Source organism: Loxodonta africana, chromosome 6 (genome assembly GCF_030014295.1).
Source record: "Loxodonta africana isolate mLoxAfr1 chromosome 6, mLoxAfr1.hap2, whole genome shotgun sequence".
In the NCBI taxonomy this organism is placed as follows: domain Eukaryota; kingdom Metazoa; phylum Chordata; class Mammalia; order Proboscidea; family Elephantidae; genus Loxodonta; species Loxodonta africana.
The window spans coordinates 9,655,865-9,680,354 of NC_087347.1; the positions used below are offsets into that span (position 1 = coordinate 9,655,865).

The 24,490-nt window shown below is 46.9% G+C and overlaps 1 protein-coding gene across 7 annotated transcripts in view; it reads right to left on the reverse strand.

The window, feature by feature from the left end:
- Positions 1-24,490, reverse strand: part of INPP5D (inositol polyphosphate-5-phosphatase D) — a 137,598-nt gene that overhangs the window by 88,928 nt on the left and 24,180 nt on the right. Inside the window, exon 2 of one of the 7 annotated variants that reach the window (XM_064286540.1) lies at positions 20,628-20,785. The exons of the other annotated variants lie outside the window; for them this stretch is intronic. The gene's annotated coding sequence lies outside the window, so the exon portion shown is untranslated. The remainder of the gene's footprint in view (positions 1-20,627; positions 20,786-24,490) is intronic. 7 annotated transcript variants of the gene reach the window in all.

Here is a 24,490-nt window from a genome sequence, read left to right on the forward strand (position 1 = left end):
ACTATTTTATTATTATTTCTTTTTTCCCAGTGAGGAAACCCGAGGCCCATGGAGGTGGGCAGGTTGTCTGGGGGCTCCGGGGCAGCAGGGGCTGAGCGGGATTCAGTTGACGCTGTCAGCCCTGGGTCCCCAGATCTGGCCCATATCCACAGATGCAGAGGGTAACACGGGCTGATATGATCAGACTTGCGTTTTTAAAAGATCACGTGGACCATCCTGGGGGACGGAGTGGAAGCTGTGTCCCAGGCAGCCCCACTCAGGGCTCAAACTAGTTTTAGCATCTGTTGCTAATTCTTGCCTGAGCCAGTTACCGCTGTGAAGGCTGCCAAGTGGTGACTTTCTGATTTCATCATTTCTCCATCAGTTATTAATTGGCACTCACCTGTGAGGAAGAGTCTTCCTTTCTCATTTATTTATATCAATATAGACTCATTAATTCCTATTTTATTCAATAAATCGTAATTATTTTTATTCTTCATTTTGATGCTCAAATTGTCCTAGATTGGCTCCTGGTTCCTGCATCCTTTTGACAAGCCCCAACCTTTTTTGAGCATTTTCTTACTTTCAGGTCAACAGATACTCCAGGCCCACCTTAAAGGTTCTCTGTCCCAGCCCTAGCATCAGCCTGGTTCCTTTCAGTGGAAAATGGTACTTAGCAACCACAATCTGGGTTCTAGGTGCGCTCATGGCTACTGGGGTGTCATCGCTTCTAGGCCTTCCCTGTAGACAGAGCCAGGAAATGTAGGTGTGAAACTTTTCTATAAGTTTGAAATTATTTGCAAAATAAAAAGTTTTAAAAACAGACACACACATCAAGGGGAAAGGGGCTGAAAAGGCATCTTATCTAAAAGTTCAGATTTTGCAAAAACATTCCTGGTCTATATACTTCTAGGAGTTTCTGTACAAAAACTACAGACAACTTGGAAACATCCGTGATGCACAGATAGCTATAATGAATAGTGCACCAAGAATAAGACAGGCAGTCACAGGGAGTGGACAGCTTGAGTGGATGGAGGTGAGGTGGGTGCAACAGCTCCCAACAAGCAACATGGTGACTGCAGCCTTCTCTGGTCATGTGTGCACTCCAAGGACTGACCAGGGGGGACGGGTAACATGCAAGGCAGGTTTTGTGGGCTGAGGATGGAAAGTCAAGGTGCAATGGGCAAGTGGGCATGGCAGGGCTGGGCTCCTTGCATGAGGCAAGTTTTTCTGGGGGTACCAGGAGAGGGGGGTCGGCTTGGGAGAGGAAGGGCAGAGAAGTGGGAGGAGCTATCGACACAGCTTCTGTTCTCTCCAGGACCCCATTGACTTGATTTAAGCTTCTGGGAGGAACGAGCATTAATGGCATACACTTTTGGGGGAAGGTTTCTCCCCCTTTTGGCAGGACCTAGAGGAGTGGCTTTTGACACCTGTGCAGGGGGGCAGGGCCATCGTTGTGCTTGTTATGCATGGGCCAGTGGGACACTTCCTGGAGTGGCCTTGCCTGCCAGAGACCAGCATGGGCAGGATTTGAGGGAGGAGCAACGGTGATGCTCTCTGTCCACTCTGGACAGCGGGCACAGTGAAGGCCCCTCGGGATGATGATGCTCAGGCCCCATTCACAGGACCTTCTCTGGCCAGAGTCTGCAGGGAGCTCAAGCTCCCATACTGGAGCACCCTGAACTCTGAATGGCACGTGGGGGTGGGGGGAAGGAGGGAGGAGCAGGTGGAGAAGGTGGACTCCCTGGGTCCCGGTGAGCAGGGTGTGCACTGCCTTTCCTTACTGCTTAGTTTGGTACAGTGTACGGCCCCATCCATCAACCACCCAGGGCAGAAAACAGGCTCGTGGTGGCGAGGACACAGTTCCCTGCTGGAAGCCCTTTCCTCTTCCCAGGTGGAGACCCCACCCCAAGTGGAAGATAAAGTGCAAGAGGTCGAATGTCCAGTAAGCAAAACAGACGAGGGAGGGAGGGAGGAAGAAATTGACATTGAATAACCACCTGCTGGACAGTGGTTGGAACCCTGGTGGTGCAGCGGTTAAGCATTCAGCTGCTAACCAAAAGGTTGGCAGTTCGAATCCACCAGCTGCTCCTCGGAAACCCTACAGGGCAATACTACTCTGTCCTATAGGGCTGCTACGAGTCAGAATAGACTTGACGGCAACGGCTTGGCTTTTTTTTTTGGTAGTTCGGCTGCTAACCAAAAGGTCAGCAGTTGGAATCCACCAGCCGTTCCTCGGAAACCCTGTGGGGCAGTTCTACTCTGTTCCATAGGGTCGCCACGAGTTGGAATCAACTGGACAGCAGCGGGGTTTTTTTTTTTTTTTGGGTGAACAGCCCCCGGGTGGCACGAAGGGTTTGCACTCAACTGCTAACCTAAAGGTTGGTGGTTCAAACCCACCCAGCAGAGCTGTGGAAGAAAGTCCTGGTCATCTCCCCCATTAAGATTACAGAATATGGCATCTCCTGTCTGAGGGGGGATGGGAGGATAGAGAGAGAGGGAAGCTGGCAAAATTGTCACGAAAGGAGAGACTGAAAGGGCTGACTCATTAGGGGGAGAGCAAGTGGGAGTACGGAGTAAGATGTATGTAAACTTATATGTGACTGACTGGATTAGTAAACGTTCACCTGAAGCTTAATAAAAGTTAATAAAAAAAAAAAAAAGATTACAGAATAGAAAACTCTGTGGAGCACAGTTCTACTCTGAAACGCGTGGGGTCACCGTAAGTCAGAATCGACACCATGGCGACAGGTTTATGGTTTGGTAGACAGGTGTGTTTGTGAGTTATCTAATGTAATCTATGCCTTGGAGGGTACAACACCTGTCTTACAGATGAAGAAACTGAGTCTCAGAGAGGTGGAGCAACTTGCCTGGGTGGTCAGAGACGATGCCGGAAGAGCAGCCCTCCCCAGGGGACATTTCAAGATAAGAAACCGGATGGGTGGTGGTGGCTGGGGGATCCACCTACTCTTCTAGCTAGGCAGGAGTGAGGTCTTGGAGGAGGGTGGATACCAGGTGCAGAGAGGCACCAGCGTCAGAGGAACAAAGTGCTCAGAGGTTCTTTGCAAGTTCAAGCCTCCAGAGGCTCAGACTCTCACCACGTTTGTGGGAGAGCTGAGTGGCATGAAGGCTGACATTTAGTCGATGGCGGTGGGTGTGGGCAGGCCTGTCCTCCATGCTGCGGTGGATGGTGGCAGTTGTGATAGTCTAGCATTTGCTATTTTGGGGGCTCACCCTGTCTCCACTGACCTGCCCCATGGTAGTCTTCCAAAACCACGTGTCTGGGGCCTTGTCTATGGTGAAAGCCACCACGAGGCTCCATCAGAGTCTCTTACATGTGCAGAGGGTGAGATGTGGCAACTCTGGGGAGGAGGTGTGAAGCTTAAAGGATGGAAAGTGGAGACCGAGCGGCGGCCTGCCACAGTCCCACCCTCACTGTGGCTGTGGACATCACTGCTCCCAGACCAGACATCATGCTCCTCCCCAGCAGCCGGGAGTGCTCCAGGCTACCACCAGATCATCTCCCCAGGTCTGGTAGGCCCCGGTGCTGGGGCGGGGAGGGCCCTGTCTTGCACCAACCCAGCTGGCAGGGGTCCCTCGTTACCTTGTTCCAGCCAGCCCTACTTCCTGAGCTCAGTTCCTTGGCGTTTCTCTTGCCTGGCTCTGGGCAGGCTTCCCGGAACGACTTGGTATGATTCTGCTCCCCACCAGTCTCTGCACACTCACTTTGAAACCCACACCCTCCCTGGTTCTCAGCCCATGCCCGGAACTGGCGTGACCTTTGCTCGTCTCTCTCTCTCCACTCCTCAACCTGCTGCCCGTCACCTCTCCTCCCAGGCTGGACTCCTCCACCTACTCACCTGCCCAGCAGAGCCAGCAGCTGCAGCCCTGCCTCCTGCCCTACCCTGCTGGGAAAGCCCCTAAAGCAAGGCCAGCTCTCAAACTGGGCTTGGCTTTGGCTTAGTTGGCTTTATCACCTGGAAGCTGGGATCCTTGCTGGGATGAAGAGGCCATGAGCTTCCAAATCTCTGCCTTTGACTCCCCAAGATCTGTGCGGGGTGGAGTGAGCCCTGAGCGCTCATCGCAGACTTGAGGGTGAATGAAGGGCTTTGAACCTCTCACATCAAAGGAGGTGCAGGTTGAAGGGCTGGGGCATCGATGTATCTGGCTGGTACTGAAATGACAGTGCTGAGATGTGTTGTCTGTGGTCTCTGTCGGCGTCACCACAGTCGGATCTGGCTCTCCAGGAAGGGGGAGGGGATACTTAATTCTCTCTGTCTGCACCTGGTCTAGGTGTTTGAAGGGCAGGCCCCTCATCTGGGGACCTTAGACCACAGTAAAGACCCTGGAAGAGGATGCCCCTGTGCCCATAGTTACAGTTAACAGCTAGACACCCTGTCTCACACCCAGCATCACAGTGAGGTGGTTAGGTAAAGGTGGAAAAGGTCCCTCAATTTCCTGAGCCCCTGTAGACAGGAGAAGTGTGATGATGAGGAAGGGGGCTGGGGAAGACTGGGCCGTGGTCTTCAGGTCTCTATTCCTGTCCTGCTGTTGGATTTTACACCCATGTCTTCGTCACGGGGCTCTGCAACACACTGCACCAGAATAGAAAGGCTCCACTTCTTTGCCCCCTTGATGCTGGGCTTGATATATCACTTGCTTTGGCCAATACAATGTGGACAAAGGTGCCAGTTCTGATCTGAAGGCCTAAAGAACATGGCGACTCTCTCCTTGCTCCTCTTGGGCCCTGTGATCCACCATGAGAAGAGATGACCCAGGGAGCCGTGGGCTTTCAGTCTGGACTGTGAATGAAGACCTAAGAAGGCAGATTTGGACCCATCCAGACTCCTGGCCCAGCCTGATCCAGCATGTGCAGGAGAGCCCAGCCTAGATCAGCTGGACCTCAGCCCATCTGCACACCCAGGAGGAGAAAGTAAATTCTGTAAGCTTCTGAGAGTTCTGAGGTTGTTTGATACCCAGTGAAACTGACAAATGCAAGCGTGAGGAGAAGAATGAGCCTTCCCTGAGGGTCCGCCTCTTATTTGAACCTGGATGACATAATTATTTCCATTTTACCCCCGAGGAAGTGAAACGCTGTGAGATCAGGTGACTTCTCTAATATCACACAACTTGTTTTATCACCAGGACTTGCCACAAAGGACAATCTTAGAATTCCAAGGCTGCTCTCCAGCCCCCCAGAGGCTTCATCTTTCAATCTCATCTGTTGGGAAACCCTCCGGGTCCCTTTGAACCCACCGTCTTCCCAATGAGCCTGAACCCCACTGTGGCCTCGGAGCTGCTCTCTCCATGGCCCCTCCCACTCCCTGACAGTCGGTGTCCGTCAAAGCCACTAGCCAGAAGCAGGACCACAATCCACCTTCTGCACCTGAGCAAGACTGAATAGCCCAGAGCTTAGTGGATCGATAAGCCAGCAGGCAGCCCACACGCATTTACTAAGTTCTTACCATGCACCCCGCCCAGGGCTTGACGCTGGTTATTCAGCAGGGACCAACACAATCCCAGGCCTTGCCCCACAGTCTAACGAAGAAGTGAGGCATTACAATTAAGTAAACAGTCACAAAGTGCAGAGGCCTGTGAGGAAGAAGGCAGAGCCTCGGGAGGATATTTCAGGGGGACTTAGCCTAGCCTAGTGAAGCTAAAATGGGAAGGATGGATAAGAGCTGGCCAGGCATCATCTAAGATGCATCAGTTGGTCCCAGCCCACTTGGAGCAAAGGAGAATGAAGAACACCAAAGACACAAGGAAAATCTTAGCCCAAGAGACAAAAGGGCCGCATAAACCAGAGACTCCCTCAGCCTGAGACCAGAAGAACTAAATGGTGCCCAGCTACCATCAATGATCACCCTGACAGGGAACACAACAGAGAGTCCCTGACAGAGCAGAAGAAAAATGTGAAGCAGAGCTCAAAGTCACATAAAAAGACCAGACTTAATGGTCTGACTGAGACTGGAGTAACCCCCAAAGCCATGGCCCCCAGATGCTCTGTTAACCCAGAACTAAAACCATTCTTGAAGCCCACTCTTCAGACAAAGATTAGACTGGACTATAAAACATAAGATAATACTCGCGAAGAGTGTGCTTCTTAGTTCAAGTAGATACACAAGACCAAGTGGGCAGCTCCTGTCCTGAGGCAGGATGAGAAGGCAGGAAGGGACAGGAGCTGGTTGGTTGGACACAAGAAACCCATGGTGGAGAGGGGGAATGTGCTGTCGCATTATAGGGATTGTGGCTAGTGTCGCATAGCAATGTGTGTATAAGTTACTATATGAGACATTAACTTGAGCAGTAAACTTTCACCTAAAGCACAATTAAAAAAAAAAAAAAAAAGGAAGTTGGCCAGGCAAAGAGGGACAGAAACATCATAGTAGGAAGAAGGAATAACATATGCAAAGTATTGGCATTGATTTGAATTTACAACCAGCTTGTGCTTTAGAAGCAACGATGGCGAGACTTCAGCTCACTTGCTTTGGACACCTCGTCAGGAAAGACCAATTGCTAGAAAAGGACATCATGTTTGGTAAAGCAGAGGGTCAGTGAAAATGAGGGAACCCTTCAATGAGATGGATTGACACAATAACCATGACAGTGGACTCAAACATGCCAATAATCCTGAAGAAGGTGCAGGACCCAGCGATGTTTTGTTCTGTTATACATAGGGTCACTGTAAGCTGGAGCCAACTCGACAGGAACTAGCAACCACAACAATCATAGTTAGGACCTAATCTGGGACACTGTTGCTGCCCTGCCCAGACCCTGGGATCCCTTTACTAGCTCTGGTGCTTTGCTGCTAAAGGCTTGAACTTGCAACCTGAGACAGTGGCCTGTGGGCACCTGAGCTGCCTCACCCATATGGCGAGCCAGGGGTATCTGGGATTCTTGTGATCCCTGTCTCCACCAAAAGTAGCCGATGAGCAACTGGACTGTGCATGCAAAAGCCCAGCTCTTTGCCTCCATGAAGGATAAACTCCAAGGTGTCATTTATACTCCAGAGCGCTTGGTGGGATCAGGCCGGGTCTGAGGCTTCCCCTGAAATTCCAGCCTTGCTTGGTGTCTTCCCTTCCCTATCCTGCATCCCCCGCCCCCTCACTAGTTTCTCCTGGGAGGGCTTCCTTAGTGAATTTTTTAAGCTCAGAGTCTGCTTCTGGGAGAAATTGAACTGTGACAGTCAGTTCCCCAAATCAGTCCTTTTATTTGAGCCATCCTCTCAACTTTTTTCTAGGTCCTCTCAATAGCTGATCCAAGCTTCACCCTCAAGTCCTCAACCCAAGCTCCTCCCACTTTATGGAGCAAATTGAAGTTGATCAGGCATGAAACTTCCCCTTCCTCTTCCTCCTCCCAAAATGTGCCTACCAAGGGGACTACGACCATCCCTCCTGGTCCCTCCTGTCTGTGCCGCTCCGCTCCCTCTGCGGGCTGGGCACACCCCCAGCACACACCTTCCCTTGCCATCTGTTTGCACTCAGCAGTCTAAATTCCTGCTCCCTAGCTGGGCGTCTGGGCCAGTGAGTCCTCGAGCCAGTAGAGGTGACACAGGGCACCCTGAATGTATCCCCCACTCTAGAAATTCTAGTGTTTAGGTGACAAAAACAAATCATGTGTTTAGTGGAGAATGAATGGATGAAAGGACCAATCTTTTTTGAGTAAGTTTCTGTTTGTTTTCCTATTTTACAAGTAAAGAAACAGAAGCCAGAAGGGTCAAATGACTTATCCTCAAACGTGATAAAAAGGAATGGTAAAACTGAGCTAAAACAATTTATAAGTAAGGGTTTGGGGATTAAAAGGGCTCTTTTTTTAAGTAAAGCAGAGGAGCCCTGGTGGCACAGTGGTTAAGAGCTTAGCTGCTAACCAAAAGGTTGGCAGTTCAAACCCACCAGCCTCTCCTTGGAAACCCTGCGGGGTAGTTCTACTCTGTCTTATAGGGTCACTACGAGTCAAAATCAACTCGATGGCAATGGGCTAAATAAAGCAGAAGTGATTATTAATACACCTGACCCCTAAGGAGCTACACGAATCTCATAAAGGCTTTTACAGTCTCAGAGGCAGGCAGACTGCACCAGGGTATTAGCACGTGTCAGTGTGTAACACACGTGGCCAGTGGTGTGCTGGAAACAGATCATACCAGAGGAGGGCCAATTTTTCAGGACCCCTGAGAGCCAGTTGTTAAACGCAACTACCATGGGAGCAGCCACGATGGGAGTGTTTACACCAGGGAAGCTGGCAAGCACTACAAGTCACGGCCTTGCTTTCTTCTCTGGAGAACTGACGGATAAACATTTTCTACTGCTTGTGGCCCAGTGATATCTACCGCTTTGGCAAAAATTGTCCCTTCATTCCTAAGGGCCCAGCCTCATGTATATACGTACTTCCCTTTCCCTCAGCAAGCCCCCAATCTCTAGAAAGCCACACTTGATCAGGAAATGGTATGGTTGACAAAGTAGGATGTGGAGGAGAATTAGTGTTCAGTGAGGAAAAACACTTTTTCACCTAAAGATGGCAAAGGCCCATATCAAAACAGGAAGCTTCAGGCCTCCTTTGCTGGGTACGTGGGATTGTCTGAAACTAAGAGAAGGTGGAGGGGACTATGACAGAGTGTTCTGGTTGGCAGGCCTGACACGTGTGAGTCCTCCAGTTGCCCAGTGGTGCATACCCTACGTTGCTGGGGGAAGGAGGTTCAGTTTAAGTAAGGGGAGCAAGCAGGCAGCTCAGGGTAAATATGGCGCCCGGTGGAGGAACTGAAAGTAGCCGTTTGAAGGCTCCTACTGGACTGAGGAACTGATAAAGGTGCCCCTACATCACGGGACCAAAGCCCGAGGCAGAAAAGGGCTGCAATTATTTCTGCTTCTACAAAATCCAAGCCTCGCCCCAGGGAAGGAAGAAAACTCTGAGTGAAGATTGCTCAAGTATAGGTGCTGAGGTATCAGGAGGAAAGAGTTAAGAGGAAGGGTCCAGATGCCCGGAGCAGCCAGGGAAGTTACGCTTTTCACAACTGGCAAGGCAGCTTATCCTTAGTGAGCTTTATGTGTTCCAAGGATCCCTTTAGGGAGGACAGACACCAGGCAGAGTACATCCATGGGAGGGGGATCCGGAGGTGCAGGGTCAGGGAGAGGGCATGGCTTATGAGGAGTGATCGAAGTAACTCAGGGTTTGGCCTGAAGACACCTCAGGAGAGACATGATTGAATCTTTAAATAGGTGGGATTCAGCGTGCCTCCCAAATTGCTGAACTGAGATCAGTGGGTGAGCGTTACCAGGAGACAACCTGCCCTGTTTATGGAACAAGTCAGAGATGATCAGAACTGTCTAGAGATGGATGGGCTGTGGTCTGGGAGCTTCCTGGAGTCTGGCTGTGATCACTCACCTAGCATCAAACCTAACAAAGAGCCACAATGGACTCAGCTGGCTCAGGAGGCCTGGTGATGACCACCTGGCTCTACTTATCAGCCTCCCGCCCACTTCGCTGTTCCAGTTTAGGCCCCATTTACTTGGTGCCCTTCTCCAGCACTCCTGTTTGACTCCTTGTCTTTGCTTTGCGTCCTCCTTCCAGAGCAGAAGCATCCTCAGAAATCAGAAGCAAGACAACAAGTGCTATTGCCTTTGATCTGCATCATTGCACGTCAGGTCCCAGCCAACGCAAAGCAGATCAAAACAACTCTCACCCCCAAGTAAGTTGTATTGAAAGAAAGAGAGACATCTGTCGTTATTTGCAGACAACAAGATCCTCTACCCAGAGAAGCCAAGAAATTAATTCAAAAACTATAAAATTATTGATATAATTTAGAAAGATGAATAACTGCACCCTACAAAAACTGTAATTTTCCTGGATACCAGTAAAACCCAATCAGGGAGTATCATGGAAAAGAATGATCCTGTTTGCAAAAGTTACTAAAATACAAACATCCAGTAGCAGGCAGATGTAAGAACTGTATAGAGAAAATATAAAAGAGATATTTAAAAAACCTGAATAAATGGAAAGAGATGTCATGTTCTCAAATAGAACTCAATAACTCAAGGATACAAGTTATCTTTGAATTCATCTACAAATTCAACATAATTTCATAAAAACCCCAGCCTGATTTTTTAGGGTGCTTAAACAAGCTGGTTATAAAATTCACTTGGAAAAGAAAATGCATGGAAAACACCAAGGAATAAAGAGAAGAGCAACAAATGGGAAGGTAGTCTACCAGATAGAAAACATACAATAAAGCCACAGTAATTAAAACTATATAGTACTGTGGTCAAGAATAGACTAATTCAAAGAGGCATTCAGGTGGCTAACAGATACATGAGGAAATGCTTACGGCCATTAGCCGTTACAGAAATGCAAATCAAATCTACAATGAGATACCATCTCACCCCAACAAGGCTAGCATTAATCGACAAAACAGAATAATAAATGCTGGAGAGGTTGTGGAGAGACTGGAACACTTATACACTGCTGGTGGGAATGTAAAATAGTACAACCACTTTGGAAATTGATTTGGCGCTTCCTTAAAAAGCTAGAAATAGAAGTACCACTCCTTGGAATATATCCTAGAGAAATAAGAGCTGTCACACGAATAGATATATCCACACTCCTGTTCATTGCAGCAATGTTCACAATAGCAAAAAGATGGAAACAACCAAGGTGCCCATGGACAGATGAGTGGATAAACAGATTATGGGATAGTCACACAATGGAATACTATGCAACGATAAAGAACAATGATGAATCCACAAAACATCTCATAACATGGATGAATCTGGAAGGCATTATGCTGGGTGAAATTAGTCACAAAGGAACAAATATTGTGTGAGAACGGTATCATAAGAACTCAAGAAAAGTTTAAATACAGATGAAAACAATCTTTGATGGTTACTAGGGTGGGGAGGGCGAGAGAGGGGAATTCACTGCCCCGTAGCATTTCAAAGGAGTGCCTGGTAGATTTGAACTGCTGACCTTTTGGTTAGCAACTATAGCATTTAACCACTATGCCACGAGGCTTTCCAACTAGATAGTAGACAAGAATTATCTTAGGTGACGGGAATGACAACACGCAATACAGGGGAAGTCAGCACAACTGGACTAAACCAAAAGCTAAGAAGTTTCCTGAACACAACCAAATACTTCAAGGGACTAAGTAGCAGGGGCGGGGGTCTGGGGACCATGGTTTTGGGGGACAGCTAGGTCAATTGGCACAACAAAGTTTATTAGGAAAATGTTCTGCATCCCACTTTGGTGAGTGGCACTTGGGTCTTAAAAGCTAGTGAGCAGCCGTCTAAGATGCATCAATGGGTCCCAACCAACCTGGAGCAAAGAAGAATGAAAAACACCAAAGACACAAGGAAAATATTAGCTCAAGAGTTAAAAGGGCCACATAACTAGAGACTCCATCAGCCCGAGACCAGAAGAGCTAGATGATGCCAGGCTACTACAAATGACCATCCTGACAGGGAACACAATAGAGTCCCTGACGGAGCAGGAGAAAAGTATGGAGCAGAACTCAAATTCATGTAAAAAGACCAGACTTAATGGTGTGACTGAGACTAGAGGAACCCCAGATGACTTGGCCCCCAGTCTCTGTTAGCCCAGAACTAAAACCATCCCCGAAGCTAACTCTTCAGACAAAGATTAGACTGTACTATAAAACATAAAATAATACTCATGAAGAGTGTGCTTCTTAGTTCAAGTAGATACATGAGACTAAATGGGCAGCTCTTGTCCGGAGGCGTGATAAGAAAGCAGAAAGGGTTAGGAGCTCATTGATTGGACACGGGAAACCCAGGGTAGAAAGGGGGAGTGTGCTGTTATATTATAGGGATTGCAACTAGGGTCACATAACAATATATGTATAATTTTTTTGAGAAATTAGCTTGAATTATAAACATTCACCTAAAGCACAATTTAAAAAAAAGGAATAGATTAATTAATCCATAGAATGGAACGAAAGACCCCCAAAATAAAATCTAGGTCTATATGGGAATTTAGCGTATGGTAGGGTAGCATTTTGAATCAGTGAGAAAATCGTGGACTGTTTATTTAATATATGGTGTTGGTGCTCTGTTTGGAGCATGGGATTATATCCTCTATTTTATGTCCTATGTAAAAATAAATCAAGTGTTAGAAGAAAATAACCTTTTCCCTGAATAAATAATATTGAGATGAGGGATTCACGAAACACAGAATCCATAAACGAAAACATATGACTACATGAAAGTTTTAAACTTCCACATGACAAAATGTACCATAAACAAAGTTTTTTAAAAACTAGAATGACAGACTGGGAGAAAATATTTACAGCCTAACTAACCAAATATATATATATATATATATATACAAAACATATGAAGAGCTTTTTTTAATCAGAAAGATTTTTTAAAAGGAAAAAATTAACAGAATATAAACAGGCAGTTCACAGGAAAAGAAATACAAATGGCCATTGCACATATGAAAATATCCTCTCCTCATTTCTAATGAGGGAAATGCAAAATAAAAATTGAGTTTGCATATTTCGCTCATTGGCGAAAATTACGGACTGATGATTCCCAGTATTGAGAAGATTTGGGCACATGGGTGGGTTCATGTGGTATCAGGGGGCAGGGTTATTGGAAGAGCCTTTAGGAAGATAATTTGACTGTGTCTACGAATTTCTTTCTCCACACAAATTGTTAACGTGCTCCACTGCTAACTGAAGGGCTGGCAGTTTGAGTCCACCTAGAGGCACCTTAGAAGAAAGCTCTCGTGATCTACTTCTGAAAACCCAGCCATTACAAACCCCATGGAGCACAGTTCTACTCTGACTTGGGATCGCCTTGGGTCAGAGTTGGCTCAACAGCAACTGGTATCAATAAAAATATACATTCCATCAGCCTAGGAAGAAAACTTGCACGTGTGTCCAGAGGCAAGTACGAGCCTTGTTCAGTGTGAACAGAACTCAAATTCACATAAAAAGACCAGACTTCATGGTGTGACTGAGACTAGCGGATCCCCAGGAGACATGCCCCCAGACTCTCTGTTAACTAAACTAAAACTAAAACCATTCCCTAAGCTAACTCTTCAAACAAAGATTAGACTGTACTATAAAACATGAAATAATGCTCGTGAAGAGTGGGCTTCTTAGTTCAGGTAGATACACGAGAATAAATGGGAAGCATTTTTTTTTTTTTTTTGCAATAACAACAACAGCAAGGGTCTATTCTAAATGCCCATCTGAAGGAGGATGGGGAACTGCACTGTACAGCAGTTAGAAAGCACACAAGGTATGTGGACTGACTTGGATCAGTCTTAAAGACAGCTTGCTAAGAGAAGAAAGCACACTGCAGAATAATACGTACAGTAGAATCCCATTGATAAAACCAAACCAAACCTACACATCCGTATAGGCTCGTCTTTCTTTGTAAATGCACAGACAATGCCAGTGGTTTCCCCTGTGGAGGAGAGAGGGGTTTGGGGGCAGCTTTCACTTTTTACTCTCTGTGCTTCTGTTTTGTTTGAATGTTTTCAAAAGATATATCCACATTTCACTTGGGTTGAGAAAGAAAGCAAAACATGCACACACACACACAACCAAAAACCCACACTAACAGGAAAACAAGAAAGAAAGAAAACAAGAGCAACTATTGGTAAGTAGATCTGCCATTCTCCCTGATTCTGACTCAGTAGTCTGGGGTGGAGCCTTCTTCTCTGCTTTCATAGCAAGCTCCCAGGTGATGCTGATACTGTGGTCTGTGGCCCACACTTGGAGTAGCAAGGTTCCAGAGCAATGCTGTCCAACAGAGGTATAATGTGCACCTCATACGTAATTTTAAATTTTCTAGTAGCCACAGCTATGGCTGCTAACCAAAAGGTTAGCTGTTTGAATACACCAGGTGTTCCTTGGGAACTGTATGGGACAGTTCTACTCTGTTCTATAGGGTCACTATGAGTTGGAATCCACTAGATGGCAATGGGTTGTTTTTTTTTTGTTTTGTTTTTAGTAGCCACATTAAAAAACAAAAAGAGACAGGTGAAATGAATTTGAGTAATATATTTTGTTCAACCCAACGAATCCAGAATATTAGTAGTTCGCTATGTAATTACATGAGAAGTTGTTGTTGTTAGAGTGCCATGGTTTTGGTTCCAATTCATAGTGACCCTATGCACCACAGAATGAAACACTGCTTGGTTGTTATGCTTGAGCCCATTGTTGCAGCCACTGTGTCAATCCATCTCATTGAGGGTTTTCCTCTTTTTCGCTGACCTCTACTTTACCAAGCCATGAAAAGTTACTACGCATTATTTTACCTTCTTTTCTGTTTTCGGGTTAAATCTTTGAAATCAAAGTGTATTTTTCACTTCATACAGCCCAGTTGGGACTAGTCACATTTCAAGGGCTCAATGATTACACAGGGCTGATGGCTGCAACACTGAACAGTATAGAGCTAGAGAACCTGTTATGGCTTACTGGGGTGGGGGCCAGGCAGTATCTGTTCCTTAGACATCAGGGAGCCATGCCATGAAGGGAAAGGCTTAATAGGGTGGGAGACAGAAGAGGGTGCCGAGAAGGCACTAGGAAGAGCATGTTTCTCAAGAAAACACAAGTGTGGCCAGAAGCTACCACTGGCCAAACAATAGAGGACAACACAAGCCAGGACCCAGCTCTGGACATCATAAGGACTTCAAGTAATGGCTGCTGTTATTATTATTACTACTGTCTGTTGCTAGGCAACATTCCTAATAACGTTTGAAGGGAATCCCAGTGCACTTAGTACTGTGGGGAGTTCCCTCTAGCTGACCAGGCCTGATAGTATCATTACCAAACTTGTGCAATTCTTTTCTTCCCCAAATATAGAAGAGTGTCAACATTTTAAAAAAATGCCTCCAAGTGCACTTTATGTTTAACATTAAGTCTTGAAGACTATTTTTAAGATGCCAAATATATTACAGATTGTGGAGTTGAACTTTATAGAAACATATTTACGGTGATATCTTCTTAAGAACTAAGGCATGCTTCCTCATCAGGGATTTTATTTCTTTTTTCTATTTTCGAGTTGAACTTCCTCACATTTACTTCTTAAGAGAAAAAGCAGAGACAGCAAATATTGATCTGTAGTTGGCCTTCTCAGCACACAAAAAAAGGAAAGTTAGGCAAGAGAGTAAGTTAGTGGTCCAAGTCGGGCTCGTAGAGGAGAACCAGACTCTGAAGCGACACTCAGATCAGAAGTCCAAGTCTCTTATACTTATTTCTCTGCTTCTCGTAGGACACGTTATTTATCTTTCTGGTTCCTCCAGTGTCAGTGTCACCTTGAAGTTGGAATTATGTCACCCACACTTCACTTAAGTCCCTGGGTGGAGCAAGTGGTTTGCAACCACTGTTAACTTAAAGATTGGTGGGTCAAACCTGCCCAGCTGCACCACAAAAGAAAGGCCTGGCAATCTGCTTCATGAGGACTACACCCAAGAAAACCCTATGGAGCTCAGTTCTACTCTGTGACACATGGTGTTGCCATGAGTCAGAACCAACTCTGTGGTAATGATTTTTTTTTTTTTTTCCCTTCACTTATCCAGCAGGAACATACTGAGGTTCTGGTAGGCACAAAGCATGGGGTAGGAGAGGGGCGGAGAGGCTGGGTACAGTGGAAGATGGCCTGGGCACTGGGAGGATGTGGGGGTCTGACCTCACTCAGTCTGTCTCAAGAGCGAAGAGCCAGGAAAGGTGACAGGGAAGGGACTGGAGTCTCCGAGTCCCTTCCCACCTCCAATATTCAATATTCACCTTTAAAATAGCTGGTTCCCTCGGCGACTTGCAATTCCGGAAGCTCATCTTCTCACACACTACTTCCATTTCCCCTTTTTCCTCTTACCCCAAGTAAAGGTCAGTAGAGAGCTGCTTGGTGTAAGCTCCTCCCCTTCAAGAACTGAACCACACAGCCTGTCTCTGCTTGGCTATAAATGGCATTTATTTATAACCTGTTGCCAATGAGTCAATTCTGACTCATGGTGACCCCAGGTATTATAGAGTAGAACTGCTCCATGGGGTTTTCTTGGCTGTAATCTTAATGGAAGGAGATCGCCAGGCCTTTCTTCTGTGGTGGGTGGGTTGGAACTGCCAACTTTCAGTTAGCAAACTGCCCGCACCACCTGCTACAGGTATGTAATCACACAGGCTCATCAATATGAAAAGCCTGTACTCATCATTATGTTTCAGACACCTTCATTGCTTATCGGTCCCAGGAACATGTGCTATCTCTATCTCCCAGTACTGGGAGCCTAGGAGGGATATTTTTATACTTAATTACACATCCCTGAGACACTCTTCATTCTAGCCTGCTTTTTTTCCTTCTGTCAAACTCTTAGATGCTCAGAATGAGGCAGAAATGACAGCTGGCAAACAGGCTGGAAGTCAGCAGCAAAAGGACATGTCTCCAGAGATCCGAAGCCTGGGGCTACTCCCTAAGTGAGTCTGCAGCTGGATCCCCGAACTCTTTGGCTGCCCTGGCTCCACCCCAGGCCTGGCTCCTGCTGCACCCTCCTGAGCCCCATTACTGCAGAAACAGATTATGAAACACCTTTCCTAAATCCTCCCACCACCTGAACCTTTGTTATGTCATTGTTAGAGAACATGTCATAGATTTTTAGAGCAGAAAGTCTTTTTGAAGGCCTTCTAGTCCAATTTCCTCTTTTTTTTCCCCCCAGTTGTCATCAAGTCAGCCTCAATTCATGGCAACCCCTGTGTGTCAGAGTAGAGCTGGGCTCCATAGGGTTTTCAATGGCTGAGTTTTTGCAAGGAGATTGCCAGGCCTTTCTCCTGAGGCACCTGTGGATGGACTGGAACCTCCAACCTTTTGGTTAGCAGCCAAGCACATTAACCATTTGTACCACCCAGGGACTCCTACTGGATTAGGGTGGGCCCTAAGTCCAATAAGTGGTATCTTTATAAACAGAGACTTGGATGCAGAGACACAGGGGAGAAAGCCATGCAAAGACAGAGGCGGCAATTAAAGGGATGTAGCTACAAGTCAAGGAACACGAAGGATTGCCAGCAACCAGAAGCTAGGATTACACCTCAACATAAAGAAAACAAAAACCCTCACAACTGGACCAATAAGCCACATGACAATAAACAGGAAAAGATTGAAGTTGTCATGGATTTCATTTTACTTGGATCCACGATCAACACCAATGAAAGCAGCCGTCAAGAAATCAAAAGATGCACTGCATTAGGCAGATCGGCTACAGAGGACCTCTTCAAAGTGTTGAAAAGCAAAGATGTCACCTTGAAGACTAAGGTGCACCTGACCCAAGCCATGGTATTTTCAATCGCATCATATGCATGTGAAAGCTGGACAGTGAATAAGGAAGACCGAAGAAGAATTGACGCCTTTGAATTGTGGCATTGGTGAAGAATGTTGAGTATACCACAGACTGCCAAAAGAACGAACAAATCTGTCTTAGAAGAAGTACAACCAGAATGCTGCTTAGAAGCAAGGATGGCGAGACTGTGTCTTACATACTTTGGACATGTTGTCAGGAGGGATCAGTCCCTGGAGAAGGACATCATGCTTGGCAAAGTACAGGGTCAGCGGAAAAAAGGAAGACTCTCAGTGAGGTGTATTGACACAGTGGCTGCAAAAATGAGCTCAAGCATAACAACGATTGTAAGGATGGCTCAGGACTGGGAAGTGTTTCTTTCTGTGGTTGCTATGAATCGGAACCAACTCGATGGCACCTGACAACAACAACAACAGAAGCTAGGAATAGGCAAGGAAGGATCTTCCACTACAGCCTTCAGAGGGAACGTGGCCCTGCCGGCACCTTGATTTCAGACTTCTAGCTTCCAGAACTGTGAGAGAATAAATTCCTGTTGTTTGAAGACACCCAGTTTGTGATAATTTGTTATGACGGCCACAGGAAACTAATACAGACCCCACAGCAGTTTGGCATAAGGACAGGCCATTAGCAATGCGCAGGACGGGAGGAAAGTGTGTTCTGCCAACATGGTGCAGCCCGCAAGTAGGAGAGGGCAGAGTGAGGGACCACTATGTCAGACTACTAAGGCCTGTGGGCTTTCGGTGCAGTGAAACTTGATATTCAATTTAAAATTTTCATTCTCTGCCCCTAGGATAGCCCAAACCTTTGTATGTTAGGATGCTTTTGGCTGCAGGTTACAGAAAACCCTAACTCAGCTACTTGAACACAAAGGAACGACTTATCTCACAAAACAGGAAGTCTATAAGCAAGGTGGCTCCCAGGCTGGTTAATTCCGTTTAGTTAATTCAACACCATCATGAAGGGCCCAGGTTCATTTCATCTTTCTGCTCTGCTATCTGCATGTTGGCCTGACTCTCCAGCTATTTCCCCTTATGGCTGCAAAATGGTTGCAGCAGCTCTGGATATCACATCCTCTCACAGCTTCCAAAGGTAGAAAAGGGGGCATTTCATTCTTGTGTGTTTTTTCAAGGCAAAGAAACTTACTAGAAGCCCTGTAGAAGACTTCTCTTCACATCTCATTGGTTAAACTTGCAACCTCTTCCTGTGTCTATACACATCAACCACATGGTACAAGCTGGTGTGGACTCTGTGTGAGCAATACTTTGGGCAACAAAGAGAAAAAATAGGCCCAGATCCTGGGGCATGGTGGACCAGAAGACTCTGGAATACAGAGAAACGGGGGCAAAATGTCCAGGGGGGATGGTGAGAAAATAGAGCCATTTGGAGGAAGGATGACCAATGGCATGAGTGCTCTTTCTAGAATTTCCAAAATCCTTGGGAAAGGATTGAATATCCTGCAGCCTCATAGGAGAAGAACTGGGCCTTTTTTTGGTCATGAAGGCATGTGGCCCTCAAACAAAAAACCTGCTGCCATCAAGTCGATTCCGATTCCTAGAGACCCTATACAACAGAGTAGAACTGCCACATCTTTCTCTGGAGGAGCCACTAGTAGGTTTGAACCGCCACCTTTCGGTTAGCAGCTGAGCGCTTTAACCACTTTGCCACCAGGGCTCCTAGTGGGCCTCAGAGGCTAGAAGGTGAGGGAGGTTTGGCTTTTTCAGGGGGCTCTGAAGAAGAAACTAGAAGAGCTGGGAGAAAAACTTACTCCAGCTCCAAGCAGAAGAGAAAGCTCTTGAAGCTAAGAAAGATCCGAGTTTGCAAAGGGAATGGTCTGGATGCATTCCAGGCGCCATAATGAAAGGAAAATGACAAGGACTGAAAAGAATTCCAGCCAGCCTCAAAGCAGAAGGAGAAAAAAACCGGCTGCCTACATTGGAACTGGTAACGGTTTGGCCTTGGGTTTCACGTTTGTAATTCTAAATTCCTGAAGCCCTATGGAATTTTGAGGGAGAATGTGGTCCCTCAAGAATTTATATCCATCAAGTTCCCTCTTGAATGACGTTATGGATTGAATTGTGTCCCCTCAAAATTTGTATCAACTTGGCTAGGCCATGAGTCCCAGTGTTGTGTGGCTGTCCGCCATTTTGTCATCTGATGCGTTGTACATGCTAACCTCTGTGATGTTAACCAGGCGGGCTTAGAAACAGTTATGTTAAGGGTGGAGGGGCCCTGGTGGTGCAGTGGTTAAACATTTGGCTGCTAACCAAAAGGTCAGCAGTTCGAATCCTTGGAAATGTTATGGGGCAGTTTTATTCTCTCCCGTAGAGTTACTATGAGTTGGAATCAACTCAGTGACAATGGATATGTTAATGGAGCAGGACTCAATCTCCAGCATTAGACTGTATCTTGAGTCAATCTCTTTTGAGATATAAAAGAATCGAGCAGAGAGGAGGGTAACCTCGTGCTACCAAAGAAGAAGCTCTGCGAGCAAAGCACGTTCTTTGGACCTGGGGTCCCTGCACTGAGAAGCTCCTAGATCAGGGGAAGATTGATGACAAGGACCTTCCCCCAGAGCCGAAAGAGAGACAAACCCTTCCCCGGAGCTGTTGCCCTGAATTCAGACTTCCAGCCTTCTAAACTGTGAAAGAATAAATTTCTGTTTGTTAAATCCATCCACTTGCAGTATTTCTGTTATAGCAGCACTAGATAACTAAGACAAAAATGTGAAAGCAACTGAAAGATATTTTGAGATATTCAGAGACTTGCAAAATAGACTTGTCCATGCACTACCCTGGGTGGTGCAAACGATTAAGTACTTGGCTGCTACCTGAAAGATTGGCGGTTCAAATCCACCCAGAGGCACTTTGGAAGAAAGGTCTGGCAATCTACTTCCAAAACATCAGCCACTGAAAATCCTACAGAGCACAGTTCTTCTCTGACACATGGAGTCACCATGAGCCGGAGTCAACTCGACAGCAACTGACTCGTTCCGTACTAAAGAAGACTAGAAATTAAAAATGATACAAAAGTGTAGGCTTCTTCGGTGTAAGGAGAACTGAAACGTGGAGAGACAGAATCAGGATGGATTTGAGCCCCTCCGTCAGCTTAATCCTGTCTGGATTGGACACGAGGCATGGTCGGTGGGGTCTGAGCAGGCCTGCTCCATCCTGTGCTGGCGCCTCTTTTGCTCCTTTTTGTTGTGCAACGTCAGGAAGTGTGTTTTGAGCCACATCCTTTGCCCCACGGCTCAGACGGCATCTTTCCCTTGCTCGGTGGTCACTCAGAACAATAGCAGCTGCCACCCGCTTCCTGAACTGAATAACAAGGGCTCAACCACTCACCTCCGTGGACACTTGTGACGGAAGGCTTTGAGAAAGTTGTTTTTGTTTCCTCTCTCCAAAATCTGCAGTGCCCAGAGCAACGAGACAGCCACCGCCAGGGACGTCGTCGTGAGTCTCTCCTCTTTACTCACTGCAGAGGCTGGAGCCCCTGGGTTTTTCTTCCGAACCAGGGAAGGATCACAGAAGATTCTATGTGGGGGATATTTCCTAATTCCCTTTTTTTTTTTTTTTTCCCAATTCAACAATTTCTACTTGTATGATTCCGTGACATTGATTACATTCTTCAAGCTGTGCAAACATCATACTATCCTTTTATAAACGATTCCACCACCCTTAACATAAACTCCAAACAACCAAACCTGTTGCCGTCAAGTTGATTCCAACTCATGGTGACCCTATGGGATAAAGTATAGGGTTTGACGCAGTGGTTAAGATCTCAGCTACTAACCAAAAGGTCAGCAGTAGGAATCCACCAGCCGCTCCTTGGAAACCCTATGGAGCGGTTCTACTCTGTCCTATAGGGTCGCTATGAGTCAACTTGACAGCAATGGGCTTGGATTTTTGGTTTAATCTTTATGGAAGCAGACTTCCACATCTTTTTCCCAGCGAGTAGCTGGTGGGTTCGAACTACTGACCTTTCGGTTAGCAGCCAGTTGGCAGCTGAGTTCTTTAACCACTGCGGCACCAGAGTTCCCTAACATAAACTCCCAAACCCAAAAAACCAAGCCTGTTGCTGTCAAGTCGATTCCGACTCGGTGACCCTGGAGGACAGAATAGAACTGCCCCATAGGGTTTCCAAGGAGCGCCTGGTAGATTCGAACTGCCGATCTTTTGGTTAGCAGCTGTAAGACTTAACCACTATGCCACTGGGGTTTCCAAACGTAAACTCAGTGTCCCCTAATCTAAGTTCTTCTTCATATAAACTTGTGTTAAAACCAGCGTGTGTTCCTGTCTGCACTAAAACGATCCATATCCCGACTCATAATCTCAATGAAGAGAAAAGATGGGATACCACAGGAAGTTATCAATGAATTCTGAGGGTGATTGTGAGTGGGTTTTATATTCTTCTTTGTAATTCTTTTTTTTTTTTTTAATTTTTATTGAGCTTCAAGTGAACGTTTACAAACAAGTCAGTCTGTCACATATAAGTTTATATGCACCTAACTCCATACTCCCACTTGCTCTCCCCCAGTGAGTCAGCCCTTCCAGTCTCTCCTTTTGTGACCCTTTTGCCAGTTTCTAACCCTCTCTACCCTCCCATCCCCCCTCCAGACAGGAGATGCCAACACAGTCTCAAGTGTCCACCTGATACAAATAGCTCACTCTTCACCAGCATCTCTCTCCTACCCACTGTCCAGTCCCTTCCATGTCTGATGAGTTGTCTTAGGGAATGGTTCCTGTCCTGGGCCAACAGAAGGTTTGGGGACCATGACCCCCGGGAATCTTCTTTGTAATTCTTGGTAGAAAGGATGTCAGAAAGGAGTAGGGTCGCAGGGTTGCAGGAATGAAGCCGAAGAGCCCCACTTGCTTTGATTATGGCATTTGGGATCAGGCAGCCATTTATGTGACAAGTATGAAAGCCACTCAAGAGCCCCATGGGCTCCCTGCCCTCAGTCAGTCTCCTGCTGGCCCACCAGGATGGTTTGTACTACCACAGCGCTTCCTCAGTCTCCCGGGGAGCAGGGTGGCTTCACAGCGCAGCAGGAGCCTAACATCTTACTCTGGACTCAGCTGCTCACAGAGGGCTGCTTCCCTCGGAGGAGAGGGTCGCTTCCCTTTCCCAGTCAGGAAAGGAGTTTGGGCTTTACAAGCAACCTGAGTTCCTGCCTCCCACTCAGGACCCATGTCCAGGCTCCATTCTAGAAGGTTCTCTGAGTTCGAAAGTCACAATCACCACTTGACAACTACTTAACAATTTTGATGCGTCCCTGGGTGGTGCAAATGTGCTAGGTTGCTAACCGAAAGGTTGGAGGTTGGAGTCCACTCACAGGCACGTGAAAAGAAAGGCCTGATGATTCTAACCCACCCTGTACCTCTGGAAAACCAGCCGTTGGAAACCCTGTGGAGCCCAGTTCTGCTCTGAGACACACGGGGTCGCCATAAGTCAGAATCCATTTGGCAGCAACTGCTTTTTGTTTTGTCTTTTTGAAGAGCAATTCTGAAGACAGGGAAGCCCACGGCCCAAAGAGCAGAGTGCGAGAGACATGGTTCTCCACGAACCCCGGCCCCTACCCACGTAGGGTCTCCTCCAGCCCCCTTCTCTCCACCTCTCCTTCCCTATCAGCCGCTTTCTCTGCCCCACTGCTGGCTCCCTCTTTCTTATGTCAAAACGACCTCCAAGCCTGCAGCCTTCTCTTCTCTCACCTTTTTGGCTTTTCTTCCTCCCCCTTCTATCTTTCTCTCCGCCTACACAACTGTGTCTCTCACCTTATTCATTTGTTCTTTTCTTTCTTCCCTCCCTCTCCTCTCATTCTTTCTCCGTTCTCCTTTGTCTTTCTTCTGCTCCTTCCATCTCGTTTTCTTCTATTTTTCCTTTTCTCTCTCCCCTGAGTGTGAGGTGGGACAATTATGTTCTTTGGCAGATGTAATTTTTTGATCGGATTTGTGTTCCCTCTCACTATGAATGTGGAAACCCTGGTGGCATAGTGGTTAAGTGCTATGGCTACTAACCAAAGGGTTGGCAGTTCAAATCTACCAGGTGCTCCTTGGAAACTCTATGGGGCAGTTCTACTCTGTCCTATAGGGTCGCTATGAGTTGGAATCTACTCGACGGCACTGGGTTTGGTTTTGGTTGTTTCTCACTATGAATAAAGACAGTAATGGCAGCCCTTCTTTGGGCTGACCACACACACTGAGTGAGGCTTTTACCTACTAATCTACTGGAATCCGTCCACAGCCCTGGGAGGTGAGGAAAGGAGGGCCAGAGGAGGTGAGGACTTGCCTGAGGCCGCACAGCTGGCTGGACTGGGCTTGTTCCCAGCTCCTGGCCGACCACGGATTAGGCAACTGTTTTAGTTCCAGGTATGACTGATTTGCCAGTGGGACCAAAAGTCCTTTGTGATCAGACATTAGCTATAATCTTCCACCGAGAAGAGGCCAAGGTGCCTGTCAGTGACATTTCCTGCCTGGGGTCACCGAGTTCTAGGCTTGGGCTTCCCTAGGGCAGCCCAATGCCCACCAGACCAGGTTTGGAAAACCTTTCTGGAGTAGAAGAAAGCAGGCTTAGCTGGGGGAGTCTGAGACCTGGATGGGAGCTCTACCTTCTGCAAGCATCAGCAGTGCTCATGGCTTAAAACATGGCCGAGCAAAGTTACAGTCAGCACCCTGTCCTCCCGCCTCTGATTTGTAAGATGGAGAGAAAACGAAACATCATCGAGCACCAGGGCCATCCCTCCCCCTGACCGCAATGAGGCTGACCCAGGCTGGGATGCATGAACCGACTTCTGGAGGTGGCTCTGCAGAGAAGGAAGAACCCAGTGTCCCTTTTGTTTTGACAGAAAAAGAGAAGCCCCAGTGAGGAGAGTTCCAGCCAAGGCAAGCTGAGGTAATTCAAATAAGAAAGCAATTAAAGGCTTTGATGCTTCACTTGGCAATGTTTCAGGCCAAAGTCTTACTGTTTGGGGCCTCACACTCAGGTGCTAGGAGTGAGTTATTCAGAAACTGTGGCTGAGCTCAGAAAAGAGGGTGAGGTTTGGCCCCATCATGAAAAGAGGAACTTGAATTAGAATAAGTAACGATCAGGGTCTCTGGCCTCTTCTGACTGGGCATGTGCTCCAGTTTGTGCCTCAGGAGACATCTACATGCATTTTAGTAAGGTTTATTTTTATAGGAGTCCCTGGGTGATGCAAACGGTTAACATGCTC